Below are 12,220 nucleotides of genomic sequence, written 5' to 3'. Positions count from 1 at the left end.
AGAGGGCCGCGTGGCGTGGAATTGCAGTGACACAGCTTTTCCCCAGCTCGGCCTTCGTCTCCAGAGTCAGCTTTAGGGTGATAGAAGCTTCCTTCAGACTGGGGGGCCCTGAAGCTTTGGTACTAGGAATTCAGTGACCAGCATGGATGACATCCCGTTTCTCTGTATTTTTAGCAATAGTTGTTAACATGACCACGAGATGTACAGAGGAAGGAAAAAGGAGGTTTTCTTTTCAGAGTAACACTCTGTGTTTTGGGAAATGTGGTCTTGGGGAAGCTGTAAGCACACGCCCCTCAGGAAGGGAGGAGGCCGCGGCGTTACACGTTCCGGGGTTTGTTGGCTGTGTGTGTTCATCGTGCTCAAGGAATGTCTGAACGTTTACAGGGAAAGTGGGGTTTGTTCATCCGGTTCGTGCAATGTCTCAACACTTACAGGGAAAGTCTAGCACACATGCAGTGAGTTAACCTGTAACATCCATTTTTGCCTTGGGGCGAGCGTAACATTTGAAATGAGGTGGACTGGGGATGTCATGTACAAAGGTGAGCTGTTGGGCGCCGAGGTTTATGCGCAGCCTCAGTCACAGCCAGGACTGGCTCAGGGTCTGCAGCCTGTGGCAGGAAAGGACACTCATGAGGCCATTCTGTCCAGTCGGGGCTGCCGGCAGGGTCCCACGGTGGGGCTGTCTGGTCGGCCGGCGTCTGGAGTCCACCCAGGTCCCGTGGGCAGCGTTCCTCTAAACCAGGCTTCTGATTGTGGAGGAGACTTCATGCTGGTTAACACACTGCACAGGAGTAATGTTGTGGGGCTTTGGGGTCCACCTTCCCTATGATGCCGGTTACATTTCTCTCCGGACCTCATCGTAGACACAGAGAGTGCACCTCGTCTGACAGCAGGGGGTGCCATGTTGACATAGTAATTTATTGTATTAAACTTTTTATTACTATTTTAATAACCTTTTTCTTTCTTTTTAAAGAGATAGGGTATTGCTGTGTTACTCAAGCTAGTCTTGAACTCCTGGCCTCAAGCAATCCTCCCACCTCGGCCTCCTAAAGTGCTGGGCTTACAGACATGAGCCAGTGTGCCCAGCCTGCAGTCATGCTTTTAAAACTCAACAGTTTAAAAATCCTACTCCTTTCACCCCCTCAAGCAGGCTGGTTGGCCTTGTGCAAACTGGGGGTCACGATCTTGGCCCCCCTTTTATTTTTCCCTTTGGCCTCAAATTCAGATGAGAACAGCAGTTACAAAATGGGCGTTAGGTGATTCTTCCGTTACTAAAGCCAGAATTCTCACCACTTAGAGATGTTTGTCTCCGGGATCCCAGAAAGCTGTTTTGAATCAAGCCAGTAGCAAGTAAATAAGGAACTAAACTCTTGGTCCTCTGCCTAGTACCTGGGGTATGGGTTACTTGCTGATACCCTTTGATCTGTGCTCATGTGCTGCATCTCGTCATGGGAAGCAGAGTCGCCCTGTGGAATAAAGCCCGGCTCAAGGTGGCGCGTCGAGACGCTCGGGGCTGTCAGTCCCTTATACAGCGGCAGACTTGGAGACTCAGCATCGCATGCAGAGCCCGGGCAACCGGAGTGCATCCACCTTAGAGACCACATGGACGGTCAGCAAGGTGGACGTCCGGGCATATGGCCTTGATAGGCCCACTGCGATGTGAATTAGGAATTCGTTAGCAAAGAAATCAAACTCGCCTTTGGGTCCCAGCTGCTTGGAAGGCTGAGGCGGGAGGATTGCTTGAGCCAGAAGGTCAAGGCCGCGATGAGCCATGATTGTAATACTGCACTCTGGCCTGGGTGACACAGCGAGACTCCAACTCAAAAAAAAAAAAAAAAAAAACAAAAAAAAAAACAAAAAAACAAAACAAACCTTACTCTTCATAGCAAGAGGGAGAATTTATCAAAGTAACTGCAACAAAATCTTAGATGACGTAATTTCTGTGGCTAAGTGAGCTGTCCAGCCCACGTGGCTGGCTCACAACGCAACAGAGCCAGGTGCTGCTGCAGCTGCCCTCCCACCCAATCGCTTGTGGACATTTTCTGTTTTTCCATTATCTCCCTTTTGGATACGTAGCTCGCTACTTTACAGCTAAGCATCAGTAAAACAGGTTGTCTATTTTGAAAAGTAACTATTTTGTCTTTTAAGGACAGAAAATGAAGCAGGTGACAATAGCATGGCGACCTGGTAAATAGATGTAGAGGAATATTTAATACTTGGCACCACTCTGATCCCTTCTTCTCTCATGCTTAGTTACAGCTACCGCCTCCTAGGACAGAACACTTTCAGCTCTGTGAGTAGGAATTCAACATGTTCTAAATCAGACGTTTTAGTTAAGCAGTATTATATGTGAATGCCTAGATCCTAAGTGTTCACTGTACTGGTGTGTGGTGTTGAAGAAGGAACGAGGGCTTGGGGCCGCGTCTATGGTGCAGTGTCCGGGTTCCCATATGTGAGATGAGGGCCATGAGACACGGCCTGGAAGGTTCAGACTGTGGGATTGAATGGATCTGCCCACTCCTGTCTCATGAGCCCAGCTTGCTCATCTCAGAAGCTGCTGGTCGTGTTCTCGTTCCTGTTGTTTATTGCGTGTTATTTAGGTTCTGTTCATGTGGGGACCTAGGGAGTTCCACAGTGAGAGGAGAGCCGCTGAGCCGCCTTCCTGCCTGGACGCCAGCCCCACGGAGGACCGTAACTGCTTGGGGTTGGCTTCTGCCCCCGGCCTCACCTGTGGAAGCATTGATGCAGTGGTACTTTCTAAGCTCCTGGGGCACACAGTGCTGTTGTGTGGATCCACAGGCCACTGTGGCGTCCAAGCACGTGCTCCCGGAGGAGAGGATTCTGCGGGCACTGATAGTGGGAGCTGGCTGAGAGTCCAGTGAGTGAGACTCCCTGTGACGTGCACAGCTGCCATCTGCACAGCCCCTCCTGACGCCGAGATGGTCGTGCGATAAATGCACAAAGCGCGTCTCCAGCAAAAAGCCGCCGAGTGTCTACACCCAGGATATCCACCAAGGTGGCTTTTTGGTGTTAATACGATGAATGTGAGCAGCAGGTGGTCTGCATTCTGGGTGTGTGTGACTGTGTCACTGCAGTTTTGTTCTCATGTCTTGATGAGCATGAACGGTTCCTGACGAGGGTAGGTAAGGATGCTGTGACCTGAGACTCTGCAGTATTGTAGCTTGAGGAACCAAGGGGTTTTTCTGCCTTGCAAACCCGTCAGGGAGGATGTTCCAGGCTGGTGACTGCTCCATGAGGTATTCAGAGATCCAGGTTCCTTTCAGACTCCTGCTCTGTGTTCCCACGGACAAGGCTGTCCTTGTTGTGGTTGGGACTGGGTGATGGCCACACTGGCGGGGGTAGGCTTAAGGCGAGAGTGGCCATGATTTACCTAATCTGCATAATGGCAGGGAGCTGGGAGTAAAGTGTAGCCATGGCCTGGAGGATGGATGATGGATGTTGGTGAACGACTGGCTGCACTCACCGCAGCTGGCCCAGGAATGGGGAAGGATGGCTGAGTATGCCGTTCAATGGTACCTGGTTCTTTCAGATTTGACTTCCTTATGGATTTTCTGCTGTAAAGAGGAGAGAGCCTGTGGTTCTAGGCCAAGCATCTCACTCATCTCATAACATCTTGTATCCCTTAGCCAACATTTTTGTCAAGTTTTAGAAGTCCTATAAAACTGGCAAGCATTTCTCAATTTGGTTTAACCATTGGATTTTATATCTGTGTCTGCATCTCTATTTTACATCTATGTGGTTATTTGACACTCTTTAGTACCTTTGTAATAGGTTCTATTTGGTGGAAGTTACTTTCAACAAACCCTTGCTGCTACTTGAATTTTCAAGGTTGAAAGTAGAAAGGAAAGAATAAAAACCACATCTTCTCTAATTTTAAAATGTGTTGTTCCTCAAATCACACCAGAAGTCCAGATATTACAAATTACAAGAGCAGCCAGAATCAAGGTTAAGAGATTTTTGGGTGATTCTGGCTAATCAGTAGTATTTGCTGAGGTGTGTGCAGCAGAGCAACATGCCAAGAAGCCCAGGACGGGGAGAGTTGGGAGGCCAGGCTGTGACTTCGGAGGTGCTGTTGCCTCAGGGAGAGGAGCTAGATGTAGAGAGGATAAATGGCCACAGGTGTGACCACCGCCATCCTTGCCGTGGTATGGAGTCCTTTGTACAGGGACCTTTGTGAGCTGAGTTAAAAATAGAAATTGAGAGAGTGCAATGCATTCTTAGTTTTTAAAATAAAATGCTAATAGAGAACGTTTTGTTTGTAAGAATGTAAAATGTTACATCTTTGTTTAGAATTTAAGAATAATAATTTGCTTCTGAGATCTTTGTGAGTGAGATTTGAAATCTTAAGTATGGTTTTTTCTTCCATGTTTTATACATATGCACGTATACACATATATGTAAGGTATACAAAAGGAAAATAAGCGTGTCTGTATTCACATCTATATACACTTCCATAATGTGTATACTTCTAGTCACACATAGGTCTAAGAGACTGTGACTTGACTTGATAACCATGAGAGGGTAATTAAATAATTTATCTGCTCTTAGCCTTGCTTTTGTATGTGAGCAGGGACCCTTCGAAACGCGCCTCCCGCATACCAGGCCTCACACAGCCCGAGCCAGGTTTTGGAAGCAGGAGTTTGTCTGCAGCCACTTCGGGAAGCATGTGGTTGCCAGGATTGCCTAGAGCTCCAGGCTGTCTCCAGTTCCAGCCTCCCTGGGGTAGAAGCTGCCCCACCAGGGGCCTGGACATGGACGTTAGGGCCTGGAGCAGGGACCGCTCCTGAAGCAGGGGGCTCCCCTCACGGCTGGGCATGAGAACCGAGGATAGGAGGCAGAACCAGCCTCGGGCCAGTGCTCGGCCTCCCTGAAGTGCTTGCGGGAAGCCCCAGGTGCACTTTGCTGACCCCATAGACAGCACCACACTCTGTGAGATCCCCCTGGCCCACACCTCAGGTTCCTAAAATGATTAAGGTTTCCTGAGCTGTGAATTTTTAGGTCTAGGCTAAAAAGTCCTGGGACAGACTCACAGGGTTCTTTATGTAGAAATGAGTGTGCTGGTGACTCAGAGCAGGCACTGCACCCTCACTCCAGGGTCCTTTGTGCCAAGTGGAAATGAGCGTGTGGGTCACCCAGAGTCCCTGCATCCTCACTCCAGGCACTGCTCTTTGGTTTCTTAATTAAAAGCCTAAAAGCCTTGATAATGAAAGTGCATTCTCCCCAGAGAGTAGAGTTTCTGGTTATGAAGGCTCACCTGTAAATGCCGTGCCAGGTCAAATATGCTGAGATCTGGGCCAGGTCCTGCTTCCTGCCCACAGCCAAAGCAGGTACTTCATTTGGGAGGTGACTCGGGAGGATGTCTGAGAGGCCTGCCGGTCCCCGAGGGATGAATTCGCTGGCCTTCACCCTCTGCTCCGGCCTCCATCAGCTCCTTTCTACCTGAAAACTGCCTGCTTTGACGTTGCCATCATTGGAGATATGTTAGGGACTTAGTATGGGTTGATGCCCATAGGACCAGCAGATCGTGGAAAGGTGGGAACCAGGGCTGGGAGGGTGGTGACCACGGCCAAACTGAGAACCGTGGCGGGCTGGGAGGTCCATCTTCTGTCCAAAGTGTTTTTCAAAATAAAAAACATAGTGTCTCAGGAGCATGAGAGGGCAGGCCACAGATGGGGAGAACCCATCTGTAAAAGACTCATCTGATAAAGGCTGTTATCCAAACCGTGCAAGGAACTCTCAAAACTCAACAAGAAAATGAACAACCTGGTTAAAAATTGACCAAAGACCTGGACAGATACCCCAACAAAGAAGATACACAGGTGGCAAATCTACACGTGGAAAGATGGCCCGCGTCTTATGTCATAGGGCGAGGCGTCACTGTGCACCCATCGGCCTGACCAAAACCCAAACTCCGACACCACAGCGTGCTGGTGGGTGTGTGGGCATCAGGACCCTCACTCATCAGCAATCACAGTCCTGGACGTTTACTCGGAGGAGCTGAAAGTTTACTTCCATGCGGAAATGTGCACACAGACGTTGACAGCAGCTTTATAATTGCCAAAACTAGAAAGCAACCAAGATGCCCTTCAGTAGATGAATGGATAAACTGTGGTATGTCAGATACTGGGATATTATTCAGCACTATAAAGAACTGGACCCCTAAGCCATGAAGACAAGGAAGGATCTTAAACGCATGTTGCTAAGTGAGACTCCAATCTGGAAAGGCTGCCTGCTGTCTGAGTCCAACCATAGCACAGTCTGGAAAAGGCAAAGCTGTGCAGACAGTCAAACAGTCAGCAGCTGCCAGGGGTTGGGGAGGGGAGAGATGAATGGGAGGAGCATAGGGGATATGTAAGGTGGGAAACAACTCCAGGTGGGGCTTTCATGGGAGATCAATGCCGTTCCACGTCTGTGAAACCCACAGAGTGAGCAGCAGCAGCCCGAGTCCTCGTGTGAGCTGTGGACTGTGGGTGGTGGTGCCGTGTTGATGCGGGTCTGTCGGTCGTACAGACATGCTGGTCTGGTGAGGGCAGGAGAATGATGGAGGCTGAGCCTGTGCTGGGAAAGGAGATACGTGAGGACTCTCTGTACTTTCCTCTTGATTTTGCTATGAACCAAAAACTGCTTTTAAAAATGTCTATTGAAAAGACAAACAAAAGAGTGTTGGCCAGACAACATCTGTGTGAGGGTGTGGCCTGTGTTCTACGTTCAGAATTTCCGTTAGAATACACACATCTAAATTTTTCAAAGTTAAACCTTTGCATTAAGTAACTCACTACAAAGTTACAGTATTAGCTTGAGTGCTGCCAGGATGGCCAGGATCCTGTATCCTGACCAGCTTTGTCCCCTTACAGGTGCAGTTGACGTCCATGGCCACATCCCAGTAAGCGGCAGGGCTGGAATCAGGAGTCAGGCTTTGCGGGACAGAGAGGAAGTGAGATCTGTAAGCAAGTGGCTGAGGGTAGGCAGGGAGGAGCCCGTGGCAGGGAGCCGGCAGGGATGACTTTTTGACCAGTGGAGTTGGAGTCCCCACTCTCGGGTGCCTCAGAAACCAAAGGCTGCTTGTAATCCTCAAGTTCCAGATGCCTCAGGGGAGGTACCTGGGTTGTTGGGTGCAGTTCCGTTATTTGCTGCTCGGTGGGATTTGCTGCTGGTTGTTTTTAAGAGCTGATGTTTGAGCTGCTTAAAATCACATATGGATGTCAATTTACCTATAAAAGTTAAGAATAGAATTTCAGTTCAAAGAGTTGTGAAAATGCTCAAGGTCGTGTACTAATGTATACATTACATTTGTGGAAATATCTAAAAGTCCAGGATTTATATTAAACACCTCTCTTGATTTTTGTAATATCTACCTGTCATTTTTCCATTTGATTAATAGATGTCAGAGGGCTTAAATTTTGAGTGTCTGAATTCACTGAAATTAAAACTTCTTCCATCAAACGTAATTGAACTGAATGTAGCCAACAGTGCATGCTTTTATAAGTACTGATTAAAAAATATATAAAAACACACATCCATGAACATGCAGATGGGGGCAACATATTAAACCATGAAAGCAGAATTAGTATTCTTTGTTTTCTGAGAAGACAAATTTTTAAAAAGCCAAGGGGTCTTATAACTTTCTAGTGTCCAACTTATTTGCCCTAAAGTGGAAGATTGACAGCAGCAGAAGAGGAGATCCTGGGCCAGTGCAGGCTCTGGGAGCAGTGGGGTGAGTGCTGGAAGGAGCTGGCTGGAGGCAGAGCAGGGAGGTACTCAGGCAGGCGAGGACGGCCTCAGGGCACGCGGCTCAGTGATTGAGAAAAGGTTCACATTTCTTGGAGAGTCTGTCTCTGCCCACGGAAAACCCAAACTCCTTCCAACTGGGATGTGCATCTCATGTAAAAGTTGTGACTCCCAGAAAGAAAGCCAGTGGATGTAGAAATTTTACGTATGCAGAAATTATTTCAAATTTGTTTCTAACCTTATCCTTTTCTTCTTCCTTCTTAATGTGTGGTGACTTTCTGCCGGTGACGCACACATCTTAGGAGAGCGCTGTATTTCAGTTGCTGTTGGCTCTGATGTGACTTTGTGGTGTCCGATGTTCTGGTTCTGAGGTTCTGCCCAGAACGTGGCTCCTCCCTGCTGAGCGTTGCTTGTTGAAGGCCCGTGTGGAAACTTTCCCTGTAAGCTGGTTGACTGCAGCAGTCTTGGTTCAGAAATCTTTGGACCTCCTGAGACTCCACACAACCTTCTAAACTTTCTAGCGTGACCTTTTCATTTTACTGTTCCCCATTAACTCAGATGTTTTCCAGAATGTAAGTAATCTGCTGAATGCAGGGTGAGGAGTGCCCTCCGTTGGCTCTGGGGAGAAGCATCGCTGTTTCTCCGGGTGGAGCTTCCCGCCCACCATGGTGTGCTCCAAAACGCAGCAGGGTTCTTGGGCAGAAGTTACCGTCGAAGGCCCGTGTCTCCGTGGCAGGATGGCTGTGGGTGTGCGACCTCGCGGCCATACCAGCCCCTCCCCATCAATGGCACCACGGAGAGGAGCAGGGGGAGGCCTGGGATCTGTCTCCAGAGTCACAGCTGTGCTTCTGAGACTGCGTTGTCCGTGTGTAACTAGACATGCAGAGAAAGTGTTGGAGATAAGCAGGAGACGGTGTCTGTCCCTAATGAGCTTAGGCATGCCCTTGAGAGGGTCAGGTTTCTATGCGGCTGATCTGCACTCAGCCTGGCTGTGGCAGTGCAGGTGACTGCTGGGCTTTGGCAAGGCTGCACCCACTGTCCGTCTGAAATGGCCCCCTTCCCTGGCTCGCAGTGCCAACTGGGCCCCCAGGCCTGATTTCCCGCCAGGACGGAGGCCCTGTGTATGTGTCGGGAAAGGGGGAGGTGGGGGTCCTACTTTATTGTCGTATCCAATGCCACACGGGGTCAGCACTCAGGAAACACGTGCTGTGTGGGTCAGCGATTGAGTTCAGAAACCTGGAAAATTCAGCAATGTAGGCTTTGGGCATGACCCATCCAGCCTTGGGGCGCTTTCTTTCTCTGAATTTCCTTCCATGGCATCCTCCTCATCCCAGGGGCCCCTGTTCCCATATGGCTGTTGGCAGCTTCACAGGTTCCTCTGCCTCCGCTCCCGGGCCCTGGTGTGGTTGGGGCAGCTAGTGGCTGTGCAGACCCCACAGCCAGTAGACCGTTGGTGCCAACACCTTGGGCCTGGTTTACTTGAGTCAAGGACTGCAGTACATGGCTGAGCCCACCCCGAATGCCTGGATCGGAAGGCCTTGGGTTGCAGAGGGGTGGGGGTTGGATATTGAAGGACAACCTGCAAAGCAGAAGGGGAAATGGCTGTGCTGGATGGGCAGCTAGAGGAGTCTGTGCAGAGCCTGGGACCCAGTGCAGACACAGAGCTGACACGGGCAATGCAGTGACACAGCCACCGTGGAAGTGGGCAAAGTTACAGGCTTCAGACCGATATGGAGGGGCTGGTCTAAAACGATCCTCATTTTCCTTTAATCCTAGCAATTGCTGGCTTACAGGGTGGGGGAGTGAGATCTGTGGTGGCCGCGAGGAGAGACAGGGATTTTAATTAAACCCCTCTTTCTGGGAGAGGGGGGTAGCCGTTTCTGTAGGGCGGTAAGCATCGTCATCTCAGGCAGCTCAGGCTGCTGTAACGAAACGCCATTGACTGAGTGGCTTATGAACAACAGGAATTTGTTTCTCACAGTTCTAGAGGCTGGAAGGCAGGATCAGGGTGCCGCACGGGTGGATTCTAGTGTGGGCTCCTTCCTGGTTGGCACACACCTTCTCTCTGGCCCTGACACAATGGGAGGGTGAGGGATTTGCTGGGCCCCTTTCTGAGGCACAAATCCCATTCAAGGGTCTCCAGCCTTGGGAACTCATCACCTCCCAAAGACCACCTGACAGCATCACATTGAGAGTGAGGATTTCAACCTGTGTTTTGGGGGGCAGGCAGGCAGTTTGTAACCGTCACCCTCTTTGTGTATTTCTGACTCAACATTGAGTGCATTCGGCTCTCCAGGAAGCAGAGCCTGTGTGGACACTGAACAAGGTCAGAGCTGCAAGCATGTACACATCGGGGGCAAGGGAGCTGCCAGGGGTGTGAGAACGGGGTTTCAGCGTCAATCGGAGCTGCTTTCCCGGCAAATGTACTCATAAGCTATCCTGGCAACATTTGCTTTTCACGAAGAGTCAATCAGGCAGTGGGGGCAGCAGGCGGTGTTGCCAGAAGCTTGGAACTGATGGGCAGCAGAGAAGGGGCAGAGGCCACGACCTTGGGGTGGTCAGCAGTGCCAGGTGTCTGCCCTCCAGGCCTCACGTCTGTGACTGTGCAGAGACCGAGCCGACCGGGGCTTGCCGGCCAGTGTGGCTCTCATACAGGTGATTATCGCAGTGTTCTTTCTATGTAATGTTCCCTCAACCCCATGCCCCACCACCAATTTCTGTGCCTAGCAGAAATCATGCTGCGTTTCCTTGATGAAGCCTTGAGTTTCCTATGGAGATGTAGGAATAGCACGATTTGGCTCACATCAAAATACTTTGCAGTAAAGCTGCACGGAAGAGGTTTCTAGGCTTCCATTTGATGTTTTCAACAATGCCTGAGTGTTACAGGACCGTCTTGCTTGTTAAAAAGCACCAGATGAAAAAGGCTACCGGTTAATAAAGGAGACTTTTTACATTAGCACAGAGAGGGTGGCTTGAGACAAATTCAGGGTAACGTAGGTGTGTTTGTAAGCCGTCAAAAGGACCATCTCTCTGCTGGTGACACGTTTTCCAGTATTGGTTTTGTTCTGAAAAAGGATGACTGGCATTCGGTAGAGTCATTCCAAAATTCACCTGGAAGGTGTCCATATGGTGCTTTGTTTTCTCCTGACATTCTGTGCACAACGAGGAATTATTCCTGTCTTCAGCACTAGCAGGAGACTTTTCCTGAACACCTGCTCCTCTTTGGCGTTGCGGGTGTGAAGGGGTCAGAGTGACCCTGTCTTCGTGGAGTTTTCAGACACCATGGAGATAGTGTGGCACGAGTGTCAGGCTCGGGTGGGAGGGAGACTTTCCCCAGAAAACAGCTGCTGATTCTAGGATGGCCCTCGACCCCTCCTCCCTCTGTTCCTCTGAGTCACGTCTGAATTAAGGCTGTTCTATCGTAGCAGGGGTGTCATGTTAACTGGAAGTGTGCTTTTTTACTGGGCAGTAAGTAAATTAATGGTACATTTGCCAAGGACAGCGAGGTTTGCTTTGATGAATCCAGTGGGGGAAAGGAGAAGGGGCTGGGTTGGGTGGGGATGTGTGTGATGGGAGCAGAATGGAGTAGCCATGCAGGCTGTTGGGATGAAGGGGCCACGCCCGCATTTCCATGTGGTCCGTCGCTGTTTGTGCCACTAGACCTGAATCTCTGTCTCTACTTCTAACACCCGCATAGTAAGGAAGCCCCTGATGGGCCTGAGTTGTTACTTCCCATGGCCATCGCTGGGAAATGCCCCGGACGCCTCTCCTGGCTGGTGACGGCCCTGGGCCTGGACACTGGCTTTGTCCTGAGTTGTTTCTTCTTGTGGCCATCGCTGGAAAGTGACCCGAACACCTCTCCTGCCTGGTGACGGCCCTAGGCCTGGACACTGGGTTCATCCTGAGCTCTGCGAGGGGCTTGGGCTCCACATGCAGCAGACACCTGTGCATCCCTTTGGATGTGAGATGTTGGCGCTCAGCTTGGAGGCCAGGGCGATCTGGGTGTGGTCAGGATCCAGTTCATCCTTTGGAGAGAGAGCACCTGCCTGGGGACTCCTCTGAGGTACATAGTCATGCAGTGCCCTCACAGGATGCCCGGTCCTCCGAGAACTTCCTGCCGTTCCCCTGGACCCTCAGGTATGGGAGTCAAGTGTGGTGTGTGTGTCACGGGCGGGGGTACTGAGGACACCACGTGCCTGCTCATGTGAAGACCTGAAGCGCTGCGTGAGCTCGTTCTCAAGGGGCCGTTGGCATCTGGGGGCCTGTGGGTATCTTTCCACTGGCAGGAAATAATGGGCGGCCCATGTTACCTTTTGTGTCTTTTTTTTCTTTTTTTTTTTTTGCCGAAAAGCCCTGATGCCAGCGTCGCTGTCCCGCTATTGGAACCGCCCACCTCAGGCTCACTGGCCCTCCTGTTTCTGGGCTGCTGCAGTGTTGTGTTGGGATAACTGTGTTAACTTCGTTTGAATTT

Source organism: Chlorocebus sabaeus, chromosome 7 (genome assembly GCF_047675955.1).
Source record: "Chlorocebus sabaeus isolate Y175 chromosome 7, mChlSab1.0.hap1, whole genome shotgun sequence".
NCBI classification, from domain to species: domain Eukaryota; kingdom Metazoa; phylum Chordata; class Mammalia; order Primates; family Cercopithecidae; genus Chlorocebus; species Chlorocebus sabaeus.
This window is presented reverse-complemented; position numbering follows the sequence as displayed.